A 19,821-nucleotide genomic window follows, 5' to 3' on the forward strand; every position below is an offset into this window, starting at 1 on the left:
TGAGGAGCTGATTAAAATATCGACTTGGATGACAGCCAATAAACTTACGCTTAACACTGACAAAACCTACTATATTATGTTTGGTAGCAGAGCAGGAGATGCACAAATTAACATTAAGATTGACAACACTCTAATTACCAGAAATAATGGGGGAAAATTCCTAGGCTTATACCTTGACAACAACCTGAATTTCAGCACCCATATCCAGCATATAGCCAAAAAAGTATCCAAAACGGTTGGGATCCTCTCCAAGATACGATACTACGTGCCGCAAAATGCCCTTCTCACACTATACCACTCACTTATTTATCCATACCTCACCTATGCTATTTGTGCTTGGGGATCAACTGCAGCAACACACCTAAAGCCAATAATAACCCAACAAAAAGCTGCAGTAAGAATAATCACTAAATCCCATCCCTGGCAACACCCCCCCCCCACTCTTCATAGATCTGAACTTACTCCCAGTTCAGTACATCCACACTTACTACTGTGCAATCTACATCTACAGGGCCTTAAACTCTAATATCAACCTTGACCTAAAACGCTTTCTTGATAGTTGTGACAGAACCCACAGGCATAACACCAGACACAAACATCTCTACGACATTCCCCGTGTCCGACTAAACCTTTACAAAAATTCAATGTATGTCAAAGGCCCTAAAATCTGGAATACCCTACCTGAGAACTCTAGAACTGCAGGCACATTCATCACCTTCAAAACTACCATTAGAAAACATCTTATCTCCCTGATAAACCCCATCAACTAACTACACGAATACCACCTGGTGGTTCACACTTACACTCACTCACTCATTTGACCATAAACAGAAATATTAATCTCAGTCTTAAAATAATGAATCCTGTGATACTCCAATACTGAAACTATGTACTGTGCCAAAACAAAAGCATTCACATTGCTAAACTCACAAACTAGTATTTAGTCACTTAGCCATAATACCAACTTACCTCATAATTTGTAATATTTTACAATTAAGAATAAAACTAAGTCTGCCCGAAATGCCTAGCCATGCTAAGCGTTCTAGTGGTACACTCTGTAATCACTATTTACAACATGTAAACCAAACAATAACCAAATTTCTGTAAACTCAGCATTGTAATCCTTATAGAGAATAAACTTTGAATTGAATTGAATTGAATTGAATAAACTTAATTTACAGTACATACTTACAGTAAGAGTGAAGCAGATCTCAGTACGGCGTCACTGTTGGTGGCCCTCAAATCCTCCAACATTATCAACAACAACAATAACTTTTTGTAACTATCCGTTTGTTGTATCATCCATGCGGATTTTGTGCTTGTTTTAGAATGTAATAATAATTATTCATTAAAGTTAAGGTGGTTGAGCTCCAACTCATGGCTCCCATCTCAAAATTTTCGACCGATTTACTTGAAAGTGACTGCTAAGTCTTGTTTCTGAAATCCTACTCGGTATCCTTTTTACTTTGTGATTTTTTGAGCGGCTGGTTTATAGCACTCCATGATCAACTTGTAATTACCTATTTGCAGTTACCAATTAGTAGCTACAGGACCAGGGCTAATTGTGCCGCCTGAGAGGCTAGTTTACTGTGCGCCGCAAACATCCTGTGAGAATACCAGAGCTGATAATTGAATGTTGTTCCTCTACAAATTTTGGCTTTAAAATATTCAAATTCTATGGTAATGAGTGAGTTCCCCTCAAGGGAGGTTCCTTGACGCTGGTGAGGGGCTCTCCATCTAGGGAATTGGATCTGTACTCTGGTTCCCTGAATTAAGCATGAATACCTTCCCCCCCACATGCACTGTATAACCCTACAGGTTTAGCACTCCACATGTAATAATAGTGGGTCATATGTTGTTGGGTAGTACTGTGTTGTGCAAATATTAAGAAACGTAACCAAGCGTTCCAAAAACCCCAACTGTGGCCTGGTGGCTAAAGCTCTTGTTTCACATGGCGAGAGTCTGGGTTCAATTCCCAGCGAGGGTAGAAACATTGGGCGTGTTTCTTTACACCAGTTGTCTATGTTCACCCATCAGTAAAATGGGTACCTGGGTGTTAGTCGACTGGTGTGGGTCGCATCCTGGGACAAAACTGACCTAATTTGCCCAAAATGATCTGAGAACATAACAAGTGGCTTTCTGTATAGTAGTACAGTACATCATTGATGTCAGCTAGGTCTCTATACCTTGTACTTGTAGAAATAAAGATATTATTATTATTATTAAAGTACCCTGATGTAACTTAACCTTATTCCTCCCTCAGTTGGTACTTATATCTGCTGTGTCATTGTTAGTGCAGCTTGCCAGGCAACACTACTAATTGCTGATTGGCACTTCTGTACCACTCATGCATCAAAAAAATATAAAATAAAAATAAATGATTTTTGCTAATGTATCTTAAAATAACTTGCCTATGAAATACGTAACTTTTTTGTTCCATGGTGTAGCTATCTGGTAATAATTGTAAAATATAAAATAATGTCTGTTTTCTATTAAGAAGCATCCTACAGTTATGACCCATTCTCTTACCACTATTTGTCAATACCTGAAGTATACCTGGAGGTATTTCAGGGGTCAGTGCCCCCATGGCCCAGTCTGTGACCAAGCCTTGTGGTGGATCAGGGCCTGATCGACCAGGCTGTTACTGCTGACCACACATAAACCAACATATGTACCACAAACCATTTGGTCAGGTACTGACTTTAGATGTCTGTCCAGCTCCTTGAAGACAGTCCAGGGTCTATTGGTAATCCCCCTTAGGTATGTTGGGAGACAGTTGAACAGTTTTGGGCCCCTGACACTTATTGTGTTGTCTCTGCATACTTGTGGTGCCCCTTCTTTTCATTGGGGGAGATGTTGCATCTCCTGCCAAGTCTTTTGTTTTTGTAGAGAGTGATTTTCTTGGGCAGATTTGGGACTAGTCCCTCTAGGATTTTCTGAGTGATATTATCATGTATCTTTCTTGCCTGCATTCCAGGGAATACAAATCAAGGGACTTCAGCTGTTCCCAGTAATTTTGGGGCTTTATCCTACTTATATGTGCCATGAAAGTTCTCTGTATATTCTCAAGGTGTGTAATTTCACATGCCTTTAAAGGGGCCATTAGTGTACAGCAATATTCCAGCCTAGAGAGAACAAGCATTTTGAAGAGAATCATCATGGGCTTGGCATTCTTAGTTTTGAAGGTTCTCATTATTCACCCTGTCATTTTTCTAGCAGATGTGGTAGATACATTATTGTGATCTTTGAAAGTGAGATTCTCCAACATTATTGCTCCCAGATTCTTCACATTGATTTTTAGTTCTATTTATTTGGTTGGAAGTTGCTTCATACTCCAATACAGTTTTAATTTCCTTGAGTTTTCCTTAGCAGAGTTATTGAAATTTGTCTTCTTTGGACTTCATATTGTTTTCTGCGGATGACTTAAAAATATGGTTGATGTCTGCTTGGAGATTTGGAGTGTTTTTGATGGATGACAGTCATGCAAATTCAGGTGTCATCTGCAAAGGAGGACATGAGGACGTGATCAGTCACGAGGGAGTCTTTACCAAATTAAACTTCAGTAACAAAAGTATAAGGTGGGATCAAGTAAACCAAGTCCTAAATGATATAAACTGGGAAGACAGCCTAAGCAACACGGATCCCAACCTATGCCTACAACAAATTAACTCTGTGGCACTCGAAGTATGCTCAAGGTCTATTCCTTTAGGGAAAAGGAGAAGATGTAAACTAGAAAGAGAAAGGCCCTCCCTATACAGGCAAAAGCAAAGAATAACACAGCGGCTAAAAGAGGCCAATATATCTGTGATACATAGGGAAACACTGGTCAGAGAAATAGCAAACATTGAACTAAAGCTGAAGGAATCTTACAGGAGTCAAGAAATGTGGGATGAACTAAAGGCCATAAATGAAATTGAAAGAAATCCAAAATATTTTTTTTCCTATGCCAAATCAAAGTTGAAAACAGCATCCAGTATTGGGCCCCTACTTAAACAAGATGGATCCTACACAGATGACAGCAGGAAATAAGTGAGCTACTCAAGTCCCAATATGACTTGGTTTTTAGCGAGCTGCTAACCAGACTGAGAGTCGAAGACCTAAATTAATTTTTTATGAGAGAGACCAAGAATTTGGTAGACACAAACCTATCTGATATTATCCTGATGTCAGATGACTTCGAAAAGGCGATAAATGACATGCCCATGCACTCTGCCCCCGGCTCAGACTTGTGGAACTCCATGTTCAAGAACTGCAAGAAGCCACTATCATGTGCTTTTAACGTTCTATGGAGAGGGAGCATGGACACAGGGGTCGTCCCACAGCTGCTAAAAAGAACAGACATAACCCCACTCCACAAAAGGGACAATAAAGCAATAGCAAAGAACTACAGGCTGATAGTGCTAACATCCCATATCATAAAAATCTTTGAAAGGGTTCTAAGAAGCAAGATTGCCACCCATCTAGATACCCATCAGTTACACAACCCAGGGCAGCATGGGTTTAGAGCAGGCTGCTCCTGTCTGTCCCAACTACTGGACCACTATGACAAGGTCCTGGATGCTCTAGAGGACAAACAAAATGCAGATGTAATATACACAGACTTTGCAGAAGCCTTTGACAAGTGTGACCATGGTGTAATAGCGCAAAAAATGTGTGATAAAGGAATAACAGGAAAAGTTGGTAGATGGATCTATAATTTCCTAACAAATAAAACACAAAGAGTAGTATTAGCAAACAGAGTAAAGTCTGAGGTGACTACAGTGAAAATCTCTGTTCCACAAGGCACAGTACTAGCTCCCATCTTGTTCCTCATTCTCATATCTGACATAGACAGGGTTATAAACCACAGCGCCGTGTCTTCCTTTGCAGATGACACCCGAATTTGCATGACAGTGTCCTCCATTGAAGACACCACAAGACTCCAAGTGTACATCAACCAAATCTTCAAATGGGCAGCAGAAAACAATGTGAAGTTCAATGATGAGAAATTTCAATTACACTGATATAGAAAACGTAAGGAAATTAAAACTACATCAGAGTATAAAATAAATTCCAACCACACAATAGAGCGAAAAACTAAAGTAAAAGACCTGGGAGTGATCATGTCAGAGGATCTCACCTTCAAAGACCATGACATTGTATCAATTGCATCTGCTAGAAAAATGACAGGATGGATAATGAGAACCTTCAAGATGAGGGATGTCAAGCCCATGATGACACTCTTCAGGTCGCGTGTTCTATCTAGGCTGGAATATTACTGCACACTAACAGCACCTTTCAAGGCATGTAAAATTGCTGACCTAGAAAATGTACAGAGAACCTTCACGGCTCACATAACTGCGATAAAACACCTCAATTACCGGGAACGCTTGAAGTTCCTCAACCTGTACTCCCTAGAATGCAGATGGGAGAGATACATGATTATACAGTGGACCCCCGCATAACGATATTAATCCGTTCCTGAGAGCTCATTGTTATGCGAAATTATCGTTATGCGAATGAATTTTCCCCATAAGAAATAATGGAAATCAAATTAATCTGTGCAAGACACCCCAAAGTATGAAAAAAAAATTGTTACCACATGAAATATTAATTTTAATACACACAAACTGAAAAAGGCATGCACAGTTACATGACACTTACCTTTATTGAAGATCTGGTGATGATTGATGGGATGGGAGGAGGAGAGAGTCTTAGTGTTTAGAAGGGGAATCCCCTTCCATTAAGACTTGAGGTGTCAAGTCCTTTTCTGGGGTTACTTCCCTTCTTCTTTTAATGCCACTAGGGCCAGCTTGAGAGTCACTGGACTTCTGTCGCACAACATATCTGTCCATAGTGGCCTGTACCTCTCGTTCCTTTATGACTTTCCTAAAGTGTTTCACAACAGTGTCAGTGTAATAGTCACCAGCACGGCTTGCAATAGCTGCGTTAGGGTGATTGTCATCAAAAAAGGTTTGCACTTTAAGCCACATTCCACACATTTCCTTAATCTTTGAAGTAGGCAACTTCTTCAATTTCTCTCTCCCCTCCTCCGAAGCAGTTTCCTCAGGTCTGGCCTCTTGCTGTTGAAGTTGATCTAGCAGCTCATCAGTGGTTGGTTCTTCATTGTCCTCCTCCACCAACTCTTCCACATCATCCCCACTAACCTCCAACCCCAAGGACTTTCCCAATGCCACAATGGATTCCTCAACTGGCATAAGATTCCCAGGGTTAGCCTCAAACCCTTCAAAATCCCTTTGGTCTACACATTCTGGCCACAGTTTCTTCCAAGCAGAGTTCAAGGTCCTCTTAGTCACTCCCTCCCAAGCCTTACCTATAAGGTTTACACAATTGAGGATATTAAAGTGATCTCTCCAAAACTCTCTTAGAGTCAATTGAGTTTCTGAGGTCACTACAAAGCACCTTTCAAACAGAGCTTTTGTGTACAGTTTTTTGAAGTTTGCAATAACCTGCTGGTCCATGGGCTGCAGGAGAGGAGTGGTATTAGGAGGCAAAAACTTCACTTTAATGAAGCTCATGTCCCCATAAAGTCGCTCTGCCACGTCTGTAGGATGACCAGGGGCATTGTCTAACACCAGTAGGCACTTAAGGTCTAATTTCTTTTCAGTTAGGTAATCTTTCACATTGGGGGCAAATGCTTGGTGTAACCAGTCATAGAAAAAGTCCCTAGTGACCCATGCCTTACTGTTTGCCCTCCACAGCACACACAAATTAGCCTTGAGGATATTCTTTTGCCTGAACGCTCTGGGAGTTTCTGAGTGATACACTAATAAAGGCTTCACTTTGCAATCACCACTAGCATTGGAACACATCAAGAGAGTAAGCCTGTCTTTCATAGGCTTATGTCCTGGGAGTGCCTTTTCCTCCTGAGTAATGTAGGTCCTGCTTGGCATTTTCTTCCAAAACAGGCCTGTTTCATCACAAACACTTGTTCAGGTTTCAGTCCTTCACTGTCTATGTACTCCTTGAATTCCTGCACATATTTTTCAGCTGCTTTGTGGTCCGAACTGGCAGCCTCACCATGCCTTATCACACTATGTATGCCACTACGCTTCTTAAATCTCTCAAACCAACCTTTGATGGCCTTAAATTCACTCACATCACTAGTTGCAGGCATTTTTTTAATTAAATCCTCATGCAACTTCCTAGCCTTTTCACTTATGATCACTTGAGAGATGCTATCTCCTGCTATCTGTTTTTCATTTATCCATACCAATAAGAGTCTCTCAACATCTTCCATCACTTGTGATCTCTGTTCCGAAAACACAGTTGAACCTTTGGCAAGAACAGCTTCCTTGATTGCCGTTTTGTTGGACACAATAGTAGCGATGGTTGATTGGGGTTTACTATACAACCTGGCCAGCTCGGAGACACGCACTCCACTTTCATACTTAGCAATGATCTCTTTCTTCATCTCTATAGTAATTCTCACCCTTATTCCTGTAGGGTTGGCACTAGAAGCTTTCTTGGGGCCCATGGTCACTTATTTTGCAGATAAAATCACCAAAAACACTGTAATAATACGAAATGTTCCGATTGTATGCTTGGATGTTACCGCGGAGGCTGGCTGGTAAACAATGCCACCGGCGGAACATGTGAGGCTGGCTCAGGTCGCGCATTAGACGCGTATTGGACGAATAGCGTTGAGCGGATTTTTTAGCGGTATGTGAGGCAAAATCTTAGCGATAAAATATATAGGTATACGGATTTAACGTTATGTGATGCCAGCGGTATGCGGGGGTCCACTGTATACACTTGGAAAATCCTAGAGGGATCATTACCTAACTTGCAGATGATGCAACATCCTCCCATTGAAAAGCAGGGGTGCCACTAGCATGGTAGGAGACAACACATTAAGTGTCCAGAGTATATAGGCATAGAAGCTGGTGCTTATATTAACGTCAGGCGGAGAGGGATGGGTAGCAGACGAGGGCATAGTCACTGGTAGGTGGGATTCTCAAGTGGAAGTAGGTCATACCCAAAGAGATGGGTAAGTTGTAGTTGTAGTAGCCATGAAGAAAGTCATGTAGATGTCCTCTGAACCAAGATTCCATGATGTTGCAGTGTCTGACAAGTTGTACAAGAATGGTATACAATACCAACAAGATGCAACATCATAGAATCTTGGTTCAGAGGACATCTACATGACCTTCTTCATGGCTACTACTTCAACTTATCCATCTCTTTGGGTATGACCCACTGGGGAATCTTCCTGCTTCATAAGCTTTATCATACCTCTTCTTCAATGTGTGTATGTATATGTGTGTGTGTGTGTGTGTGTGTACATGGGTTTGTGTACGTGTGTACATGGGTTTGTGTACGTGTGTATGTATGTGTGTGTATGCATGTGTGTGTATGCATGTGTGTGTGTACGTGTGTGTACTCACCTATTTGTACTAACCTATTTGTGGTCGCAGGGGTCGAGTCTTAGCTTCTGGCCCCGCCTCTTCACTGGTTGCTACTGGGTCATCTCTCTCCCTGCTCCATGAGCTTTATCAAACCTCGTCTTAAAACTATGTATGGTTCCCGCCTCCACTACGTCACTTTCTAGGCTATTCCTCTGCCTGACAACCCTATGACTGAAGAAATACTTCCTAACATCCCTTTGATTCATCTGAGTCTTCAACTTCCAATTGTGACCTCTTGTTTCTGTGTCCCCTCCCTGGAACATCCTGTCTTTGTCCGCCTTGTCTATTCTGCGCAGTATTTTATATGTCGTTATCATGTCTTCTCTGACCCTCCTGTCCTGGCCTGGTGGCTAAAGCTCCCGCTTCACACACGGAGGGCCCGGGTTCGATTCCCGGCGGGTGGAAACATTTCGACACGTTTCCTTACACCTGTTGTCCTGTTCACCTAGCAGCAAATAGGTACCTGGGTGTTAGTCGACTGGTGTGGGTCGCATCCTGGGGGACAAGATTAAGGACCCCAATGGAAATAAGTTACAGTCCTTGATGACGCACTGACTTTCTTGGGTTATCCTGGGTGGCTAACCCTCCGGGGTTAAAAATCCGAACGAAATCTTATCTCTCTTATCTTATCTTATCAGGCCGATTTCCCTTAACCTTTCTTCATAGGACATTCCCCTTAGCTCAATTCAATTCAATTCAGTTCAAAGTTTATTCTCTGTAAGGATTACAATGCTGAGTTTACAGAATTTGGTTATTGTATTGTTTACATGTAGTAAAATAATAATTACAGAGTGTACCACTAGAACACCTAGCATGGTTAGGCATTTCGGGCAGACTTAAATTAAATCTTAAGTTTAAAATATTACAAAATTATGAGGTAAGTTGGTATTATGGCTAAGTGACTAAATACTAGTTTGTGAGTTTAGCAATGTGAATGCTTTTGTTTTGGCACTATACATAGTTTCAGTATTGGAGTATCACAGGCCAACTTATGACTAGTTAAGATTCATTATTTTGAGATTGAGATTGATATTTCTGTTTATGGTCAAATGGGTGAGTGAGTGTAAGTGTGAACCACCAGGTGGTATTCGTGTAATTAGTTGACAGGGTGTATCAGGGAGATAAGACGTTTTCTGATGGTAGTTTTGAAGGTGATGAATGTGTCTGCAGTTTTAGAATTTTCAGGTAGGGTGTTCCAGATTTTAGGGCCTTTGACATACATTGAATTTTTGTAAAGGTTTAGTCGGACACGGGGAATGTCATAGAGATGTTTGTGTCTGGTATTGTGCCTGTGGGTTCTGTCGCAACTATCAAGAAAGCGTTTTAGGTCAAGGTTAATATTGGAATTTAAGGTCCTGTAGATGTAGATTGCACAGTAGTAAGTGTGGATGTACTGAACAGGGAGTAAGTTTAGATCTATGAAGAGTGGGGGGGGTGTGTTGCCAGGGATGGGATTTAGTGATTATTCTTACTGCGGCTTTTTGTTGGGTTATTATTGGCTTTAGGTGTGTTGCTGCAGTTGAACCCCAAGCACATATAGCATAGGTGAGGTATGGATATATAAGTGAAATGGTATAGTGTGAGAAGGGCAGTTTGCGGCACGTAGTATCGTATCTTGGAGAGGATCCCAACCGTTTTGGATACTTTTTTGGTTATGTTGGATATGGGTGCTGAAGTTCAGGTTGTTGTCGAGGTATAGGCCTAGGAATTTGCCCTCATTATGCCTGGCAATTAGAGTGTTGTCGATCTTAATGTTAATTTGTTAATTTGCTCTGGAACTAACCTTGTCGCAAACCTTTGCACTTTCTCTAATTTCTTGATGTGCTTGATCAAGTGTGGGTTCCAAACAGGTGCTGCAGACTCCAGTATGCCCCTGACGTACACGGTGTACCTTACTAAGGTATCGGAATGCTGTTCTCAGGTTTGCCAGGTGCCCATATCCTCCAGCAGTTATTTGGTTGATGTGTGCTTCCGGAGACATGCTCGGTGCAAACCTCGCTCAAGATCTTTCTCCTTGAGCGAGGTTTGCAGTCTTTGGCCACCTAGCCTATACTAAGTCTGCCGTCTTCTGTGCCCTTCCCTGATCTTCATGACTTTACATTTGGCAGGGTTAAATTTGAGAAGCCATTTGCTGGACCAGGTGTCCAGTCTGTCCAGGTCTCTCTGAAGTCCTGCCTGATCCTCATCTGATTTAATTCTCCTCATTAACTTCACATCATCTGCAAACAGGGACACTTCTGAGTCTAACCCTTCCATCATGTCGTTCACATATACCAAAAATAGCACTGGTCCTAGGACCGACCCCTGTGGGACCCCGCTTGTCACTGGTGCCCACTGTGATTCCTCATCACGTACCATGACTCGTTGTTGCCTCCCTGTGAGGTATTCTGTAATCCATTGCAGTGCCCTTCCTGTTATATGTGCCTGATCCTCTAGCTTCTGCACTAATCTCTTGTGAGGAACTGTGTCAAAGGCCTTCTTGCAGTCCAAGAAGATGCAATCAACCCACCCCTCACTCTCGTGTCTTACTTCTGTTACTTTATCATAAAACTACAGAAGGTTTGTGACACAGGATCTGCCTTCCATGAATCCATGCTGGTTGGCGTTTATACTCTCATTCCGTTCCAGGTGCTCCACCACTCTCCTCCTGATAATCTTCTCCATAACTTTGCATACTATACACGTCAGTGACACAGCTCTATAGTTTAGTGCCTCTTTTCTGTCTCCTTTTTTAAAAATGGGAACTACATTTGCCGTCTTCCATACCTCAGGTAGTTGCCCATTTTCCAGTGATGTGTTGAAGATTGTGGTAAGTGCCACACATAGCATATCTGCACGTGTGTGTGTGTGTACATGTACGTGTGTGTGTACGTGTATGCATACGTGTATGTGTACGTGTGTGTGTATGTGTGTATGTTTGTGTGTATGTGTGTGTATGTGTGTGTGTGTACATGTGTGTGTACGTGTGTATGTGTGTGTGTGTACGTGTGTATGTGTGTGTGTGTACGTGTGTATGTGTGTGTGTGTACGTGTGTATGTGTGTGTGTGTACGTGTGTACTCACCTATTTGTACTCGCCTATTTGTGGTTGCAGGGGTCGAGTCTTAGCTCCTGGCCCCGCCTCTTCACCGGTTGCTACTGGGCGCTCTCTCTCCCCGCTCCATGAGCTTTATCAAACCTCGTCTTAAAACTGTGTATGGTTCCTGCCTCCACTACGTCATTTTCTAGGCTATTCCACTGCCTTACAACTCTATGACTGAAGAAATACTTCCTAATATCTCTCTGACTCATTTGTGTCTTCAACTTCCAATTGTGGCCTCTTGTTTCTGTGTCCCCTCCCTGGAACATCCTGTCTTTGTCCACCTTGTCTATTCCACGCAGTATTTTATATGTCGTTATCATGTCTCCCCTGACCTTCCTGTCCTCCAGTGTCGTCAGGCCGAGTTCTCTTAATCTTTCTTCATAGGACATTCCCCTTAGCTCTGGAACTAACCTTGTGGCAAACCTTTGTACTTTCTCTAGTTTCTTGACGTGCTTTATCAAGTGCGGGTTCCAAACAGGTGCTGCATACTCCAGTATGGGCCTGACATACACGGTGTACAGTGTCTTGAACGATTCCTTACTAATGTATCGGAATGCTGTTCTCAGGTTTGCCAGGCGCCCATATGCTGCAGCAGTTATCTGATTGATGTGTGCTTCCGGAGACATGCTCGGTGTTATACTCACCCCAAGATCTTTCTTCTTGAGTGAGGTTTGCAGTCTTTGGCCACCTAGCCTATACTCTGTCTGTGGTCTTCTGTGCCCTTCCCCTATCTTCATGACTTTGCATTTGGCAGGATTAAATTCGAGAAGCCATTTGCTGGACCAGGTGTCCAGTCTGTCCAGGTCTCTTTGAAGTCCTGCCTGGTCCTCATCAGATTTAATTCTCCTCATTAACTTCACATCATCTGCAAACAGGGACACTTCTGAGTCTAACCCTTCCATCATGTTGTTCATATATACCAAAAATAGCACTGGTCCTAGGACCGACCCCTGTGGGACCCCGCTCGTCACAGGTGCCCACTGTGATACATCATTACGTACCATGACTCGTTGTTGCCTCCCTGTCAGGTATTCTCTGATCCATTGCAGTGCCCTTCCTGTTATATGCGCCTGATGCTCTAGCTTCTGCACTAATCTCTTGTGAGGAACTGTGTCAAAGACCTTCTTGCAGTCCAAGAAGATGCAATCAACCCACCCCTCTCTCTCGTGTCTTACTTCTGTTATTTTATCATAAAACTCCAGAAGGTTTGTGACACAGGATTTGCCTTCTGTGAATCCGTGCTGGTTGGCATTTATACTCTTGTTCCATTCCAGGTGCTCCACCACTCTCCTCCTGATAATCTTCTCCATAATTTTGCATACTATACACGTCAATGACACAGGTCTATAGTTTAGTGCCTCTTTTCTGTCTCCTTTTTTTAAAATGGGAACTACATTTGCCGTCTTCCATACCTCAGGTAGTTGCCCAGTTTCCAGGGACGTGTTGAAGATTGTGGTAAGTGGCACGCACAACATATCTGCTCCCTCTCTAAGGACCCACGGGGAGATGTTGTCCGGTCCCATTGCCTTTGAGGTATCGATGTCCCTTAGCAGTTTCTTCACCTCCTTGTCATCTGTATGTATGTCGTCCAACACTTGTTGGTGTATTCCTTGCTGGTGTCCCCATCTGGTCTGTCCCCCCAGAGTCCTTCCTGTCTCTACTGTAAATACTTCCTTAAATCTCGTGTTGAGCTCCTCACATACCTCTTGATTGTTTCTTGTGAGTTCTCCACCTTCTTTCCTCAGCCTTATCACTTGGTCCTTGACTGTTGTCTTCTTCCTAATGTGGCTATACAGCAGTTTCGGGTCAGATTTGACTTTCGATGCTATGTCGTTTTCATACTGTTGCTGGGCCTCCCTCCTTATCTGTGCATACTCGTTTCTGGCTCTTCTACTAATCTCCTTGTTTTCCTGGGTCCTATGCCTCCTGTACCTTTTCCATTCTCTGTTGCACTTAGTTTTTGCCTCCCTACACCTTCGGGTAAACCAAGGACTCGTTTTGGTCTTCCTATTATTTCTGTTTCCCTTGGGAACAAAACTTTCCTCTGCCTCCTTGCACTTTGTTGCCACATATTCCATCATCTCGTTTACTGATTTTCCTACCATTTCTCTGTCCCACTGAACCTCCTGCAGGAAGTTTCTCATACCTGTGTAGTTCTTCCTTTTATAGTTTGGCCTGTCCCCTTCAGTTCCTGTTACCTTCTCCACTTGTAACTCTACTATATAATCAAAACTCAGAACCACGTGATCACTAGCTCCAAGGGGCCTCTCGTAAGTGATGTCCTCAATGTCTGAACTGCTCAGGGTGAACACAAGATCCAGTCTTGCTGGCTCATCCTCCCCTCTCTCTCTGGTTGTGTCCCTGACATGTTGATGCATGAGGTTTTCAAGTACCACATCCATCATCTTGGCTCTCCATGTTTCGGGACCCCCATGTGGCTCCAGGTTTTCCCAGTCGATCTCCCTGTGGTTGAAATCGCCCATTACCAGTAACTTTGCTCTGCTCGAGTGAGCTCTTCTTGCCACCTCAGCCAGTGTGTCCACCATCACCCTGTTGTTTTCTTCGTACTCCTCTCTTGGCCTCCTGCAGTTCTGTGGTGGGTTATACATCACTCCAATGACTACTTTATGTTCTCCGACTGAATTGTACCTACAATGTAGTCTCTTTCTCCAATCATGTCCATGCCTTCCATTTCCTCAAATCCCCATCTGTGTTTTATGAGCAGTGCAACCCCTCCTCCCCCTCTACTCCTTCTATCTTTCCTCAGGATCTGATATCCCGTTGGGAAGATTGTGTCTGTTATTGTCTCAGCGAGTTTTGTTTCTGTGACTGTTATGATGTCTGGGGATTTTTCATTGATTCTTTCGTTCCACTTCTCATGTTTATTCGTTATTCCATCCGCGTTTGTGTACCAAACTTTCAGTTTCTTTTCTATCATTGTGGTCATGCAAGAATATTGGGGTTGGGGGAGCGAGAGCCTTGGTGGGGGCCTATATGGGGCTGTGGTGTAGGTGGGGGTTTGTGATGATGGGGGGTGGGGTCAGAATGCCCATAAGGGACAGCTGTTGGGGTGAGGTTTGTGATATGGGGGTTGGCGGCAGAGGGAACAGTGAGTGGGTTGTAGTATAGGTTGCTCAGTTGTGTTGGGAATGTCGCGGTTGGAGTCTTTTGGTGGAGATCCTGTGGGGTGTGTTTGCCCTTCCTCCTGTGTCTGGGTCCCTGCTCATTTTCGTCATTGCCTCTCGTTCCTCCTTGCGTCTCTGTACCCTCTCTTTCAGTGTAGTCCTTTCTTCTTGTGTTCTGTCGCGGTCGAGGTATACTCTCTGGTACCCCTCTTTGTCCCTCAGTCTTGCTTTCTCTTGCAGAATCCTGGTTCGAACTGATTCTTCCTTGAAAGTTACTCTGACAGGCCCGTATCCTTCCACTCGCAAACCACCCAATTCTCTGAAAATTTGTCACCTGGGTCATATCGCCCTCACCTATTGTTTTCATGATGCCTTCAATCATTTTTTTCTCCTCCTGTTTTATTTCTTCAAAGTTGTCCCCCTTGGCTTCTTGGAGCCCGTACACAAAAACTGACCTCGCCCTTTCCTCCTCCCACTGAGTCTCCATCTGCTTCCTCTGAGGCATTTTATTTCCTTCCATTGACATGTTCTTGCCTTCAGTCCCTGTCATATCTGAAACTTCTATTCTCAGTGAACTGTCTTTCATGACCAGCTGTCCCTTGCTACTGCAGTTGGCTGTTAGAATCTCTGCATATAGCATACCTTCATTGTCTCCGGACCTGTCATTTGATCTTAGTGTGCTCCTCGTCTTTTCCCTGGCCCCACGTAGGTCTGATAGGGCCTTCGCGTATGGCATGTCTCCATTGTTGCTTACTGTCCCCTTGTCTGTGCCTGACATTGAATTTCCTGATGTCACATCTGAATTGTCATTTGTCTCTCTAATCTGTTTCAGGCTTTGCAGTTTCTCTTCTAAGCACTGTATTCTAGCTTCTGCTGCTAAGACCTGTACTTCCCACTTCTTGCACTCTTCAGCTATCTGCTCCTCCATTTTCTTACCAAGCTCTGCTATCTTCCTTCCCCACTCTTCCTCCCTTTCTTGGAGCTCTAACTCCCAGTCTTTCCTTCCTGTTTCGTCTACCAGATCTCTGGTTTTCCGTTCTCTAGAGCCACCCTTTTTTTTTTTTTTTTTTTTTTTTTATCACAGACAGAAGGCTAGAGGAGGGAGAGGGTGAGAGGGGGAGAGAGAAAGGGTAGAAAGAGGGAGAGAGAGAGAGAGAGTAGAAAGAGGAGAGAGGAGAGAGAGAGGAAAGGGGTTGAGAGGGAGAGGAGAGAGTATGGGGGGTGAGGATAAGACCAAGGAGAGAGAGAGATGTAGAGAGAAAGGAGTAGAGGGGGAGAGGGGGAAAGAGTGGAGAGAGGGGAGGAGAGAGGGGAGGGAGAGGGGTGAGAGAGAGAGAGAGAGGGAGAGGGTGAGAGAGAGAGGAGGAAAGGAGGGGTGTGAGAGAGGGAGAAAGGAGGGTGAGAGAGGAGGGAGGAAAGGAGGGAGGTGAGAGAGAGAGAGAGGAGGAGGAGGGAGGGGTGAGAGAGAGAGAGAGAGAGAGAAAGGAGGGTGAGAGAGAGAGAGAGAGAGAAAGGAGGGTGAGAGAGAGAGAGAGAGAAAGGAGGGTGAGAGAGAGAGAGAGAAAGGAGGGTGAGAGAGAGAGAGAGAGAGAGAGAGAGAGAGAGAGAAAGGAGGGTGAGAGAGAGAGAGAAAGGAGGGTGAGAGAGAGAGAGAGAGAGGAGGGTGAGTTAGGAGGTGAGAGAGAGAAAGGAGGTGAGAGAGTGAGAGAGAGAGAGAGAGGAGTGAGAGAGAGAGAAAGGAGGGTGAGAGAGAGAGAAAGGAGGGTGAGAGAGAGAAAGGAGGAGGTGAGAGAGAGAGAGAAAGGAGAGAGATGAGAGAGAAAGAGAGGGTGAGAGAGAGAGAGTAAGGAGGGTGAGAGAGAGAGAGATAAGTAAAGGAGGGGTGGGAGAGAGAGAGAGAGAGAGAGAGAGAAAGGAGGGTGAGAGAGAGAGAGAGAGAGAGAGAGAGGGAGGGTGAGAGAGAGAGAGAGAGAGAAAGGAGAGAGAGAGAGAGAGATGAGAGAGAGAGAGAGAGAGAGAGGAGGAGTGAGAGAGAGAGGAGGGAGGAGAGAGGAGGGGAGAGAGAGGAGGGTGAGAGAGAGAGAGAGAGAGAAAGGAGGGTGAGAGAGAGAGAGAGAGAGAGAGAAAGGAGGGTGAGAGAGAGAGAGAGAAAGGAGCGTGAGAGAGAGAGAGAGAGAGAGAGGAGGGAGAGAGAGAGGAGGGTGAGAGAGAGGAGGGTGAGAGAGAGTGAGAGAGAGAAAGGAGCGTGAGAGAGAGAGAGAGAAAGGAGGAGAGGAGGGGTGAGAGAGAGAGAGAGAGAGAGAAAGGAGGGTGAGAGAGAGAGAGAGAGAGAGAAAGGAGGGTGAGAGAGAGAGAGAGAGAGAGGAGGGTGAGAGAGAGAGACAGAGAGAGGGAGAAAGGAGGGTGAGAGAGAGAGGGAGAAAGGAGGGAGAGAGAGAGGAGGGGGAGGTGAGAGAGAGAGAGAGAGCGAGAGAGAGAAAGGAGGGTGAGAGAGAGAGGAGGGTGAGAGAGAGAGAGAGAAAGGAGGGTGAGAGAGAGAGAGAGAGAGACAGGAGTGAGTGAGAGAGAGAGAGAGAGAGAGGGAAAGGAGGGTGAGAGAGAGAGAGAGAAAGGAGGGAGAGGAGGGGAGGGTGAGAGAGAGAGAGAGAGGAGGGGAGAGAGAGGAGGAAGAGAGAGAGAGAGGAGGGGAGAGGAGGGTGGGAGAGAGAAAGGAGGGAGAAAGGAGGGTGAGAGAGAGAGAAAGGAGGGTGAGAGAGAGAGAGGAGGAGGGTGGGTGAGAGAGAAAGGAGGGAGAGAAAGGAGGGTGAGAGAGAAGGAAAGGAGGGGTGAGGGTAGAGAAAGGAGGGTGAGGGTAGAGAAAGGAGGGTGAGAGAGAGAGAGAGAGAGGAGGTGAGAGAGAGAGAGGAGGGAGAGAGGAGGGTGAGAGAGAGAGAGGAGGGGTGGGAGAGAGAGAAAGGAGGGAGAGAGAGAGAGAGAGAAAGGAGGGTGAGAGAGGGAGAGAGAGAAAGGAGGTGAGAGAGAGAGAGAGGAGAGAGAGAGAGAGAGTTAGTGAGGAGAGAGAGAGAGAGAGAGTAGGGGAAGGAGAGAGAGAGAGAGAGAGTAGGGGGAAGGGGAAGGAAAAAGGCTATGAGAGATATGAGAGAGAGAAACGCGAGGGAGGGGGAGAGGGAAAGATAGGAGGGAAGAGGGAGTGAAGGCAAGAGCGGGGGAGGGGAAAGGTCTGTGGGGGAGGGAAAGGTGTGGGGGGGGGGGGGGGGGGTGGGGGGTGAGGGGCGGCGGTCAAATTCCAAGGATCAGCTGTGTGTACTCACCTAGTTGTGGTTTCAGGGGTCGAGACTCAGCTCCTGGCCCCGAGTGTATGTGTGTGCGCGCGCGTGTGTGTGAGCACGTCAGTTGTTTATATGTCCCAGAAATACAATTCACCTCTGTGTATCCGTAATACTAATAAGATACCATTAACACTGAGAGTAATGCTAATAATTATAATACTAGCGTGTGTTAACAAATCATTCTTTCACCCAGTTATGTACTACCTTTTACTACATGTGTACCCAATACTTGCTTCTCAGATTGTACTGTCTTTGTGTCCTAAAACATTATCTCTCGAAACTCCTGCCTATTCCTTGCTCCTACAAATTTTATCTTCCTACTACTGCTAGGTGTTGTGTTTATGATAATCGCTCTGGAGCAGGGTTTGTGATAGCCAGCTACCAGTGATCGTAGGGCCGGCTCTACCACTCAAAACTTCCCGCCAACCACAAACAGGTGATTTGTACGTTACTCCTCAGAGGGGACGTCCATCCAGATGCCTGATGTACGATGCTCGCTGTATGATGCTCGCTGTACGATGACTCGTGCACCTCGCCCTTCCGCCGCTGACTTCTTCAGCTATTCTTTTCTCGTTGCCCTTTTGAGTCCTCATTTACCACACTTATCACTTGTATACTGCTACTTTTATAATTTACACTTCACTTTTGGTAAGTACACTTCTTATTTGTGATGACACCCAACCTGTTATGGCGGCGCTACTTCCTCAGGCCTACTGCTGCCACCACCTCTGCTTATATATATATATATATATATATATATATATATATATATATATATATATATATATATATATATATATATATATATATATATAATATATATATAATATATATATATAATATATATATATATAATATATATGTGTGTGTGTACGTGTGTGTGTGTGTGTGTGTGTGTGTGTGTGTGTGTGTGTGTGTGTGTGTGTGCACATGCACACACACAAATACGAACTAAAAAGAAACACTTTCACCATCATTTATTTTATCACTGTCTTGCTGGAGTTGTGCAGATGCTACAGTTCAGATGCTCCTTCGAACTGCAAATATATATATTTATTTTTTAAATGAAATGAAACACGATTAACCCTTTGACTGTCGCGGCCGTATATATACGTTTTACGAGGTGCCATGTTTGACGTATATATACTCATAAATTCTAGCGGCTTCAAATCAAGCAGGAGAAAGCTGGTAGGCCCACATGTGAGAGAATGGGTCTGTGTGGTCAGTGTGCAGCATATAAAAAAAATCCTGGAGCACGCAGTGCATAATGAGAAAAAAAAACTCCGACCGTTTTTTTTAATTAAAATGCCGACTTTGTGGTCTATTTTCGTATAGTATTTATGGTTGTATTCTCGTTTTCTTGGTCTCATTTGATAGAATGGAAAACATATTACAGAAATAGAGGTGATTTTGATTGATTTTACTATAAAAAGAACCTAGAAATGGAGCTCAAAGTAGGGGAAATGTTTGATTTTTGCCAATGTTCAAAAGTAAACAAATGATGCCATTGTCCAATAAATGTCCAACTAGCCATTCTAATATGCAGTCATGAATGGGTTGATGTTATTTATACAGTTATTACAGCATTGCAGTAGTCTGCATAATAGTAAGTCTAATATTTTTTGTTTGAATAAAAATTCAAGAGTAATATCAGAAGGGCCTGGAGACGTGACTGATGAACAAAGAAAATGTTATTTTAGAGCCAGGAATGTCTGCATTGTTCATTCTGGACCTTATTTTGAAATTGTCATATTTTTTAGTTTTCGTGAAATTGGCCAAATTGCAAATTTCTGACCACATTATTAGGTAGTTGAAATCAGTAAATGGGCAGTTTCTTGTATTCAATCGATAGAAAAAATGAAGTTCTAAAGAAATAGC

General features: G+C 43.9%; 1 protein-coding gene across 1 annotated transcript in view; it reads left to right on the top strand.

Annotated features, from left to right (window-relative positions):
- The first annotated feature begins 1,176 nt into the window (after positions 1-1,176).
- The window catches only part of MED24 (mediator complex subunit 24), a 91,829-nt gene continuing 73,184 nt past the window's right edge, over positions 1,177-19,821 (top strand). Inside the window, exon 1 of the mRNA XM_053787597.2 lies at positions 1,177-1,278. The gene's annotated coding sequence lies outside the window, so the exon portion shown is untranslated. The remainder of the gene's footprint in view (positions 1,279-19,821) is intronic.

Source organism: Cherax quadricarinatus, chromosome 39 (genome assembly GCF_038502225.1).
Source record: "Cherax quadricarinatus isolate ZL_2023a chromosome 39, ASM3850222v1, whole genome shotgun sequence".
Classification (NCBI taxonomy): Eukaryota; Metazoa; Arthropoda; class Malacostraca; order Decapoda; family Parastacidae; genus Cherax; species Cherax quadricarinatus.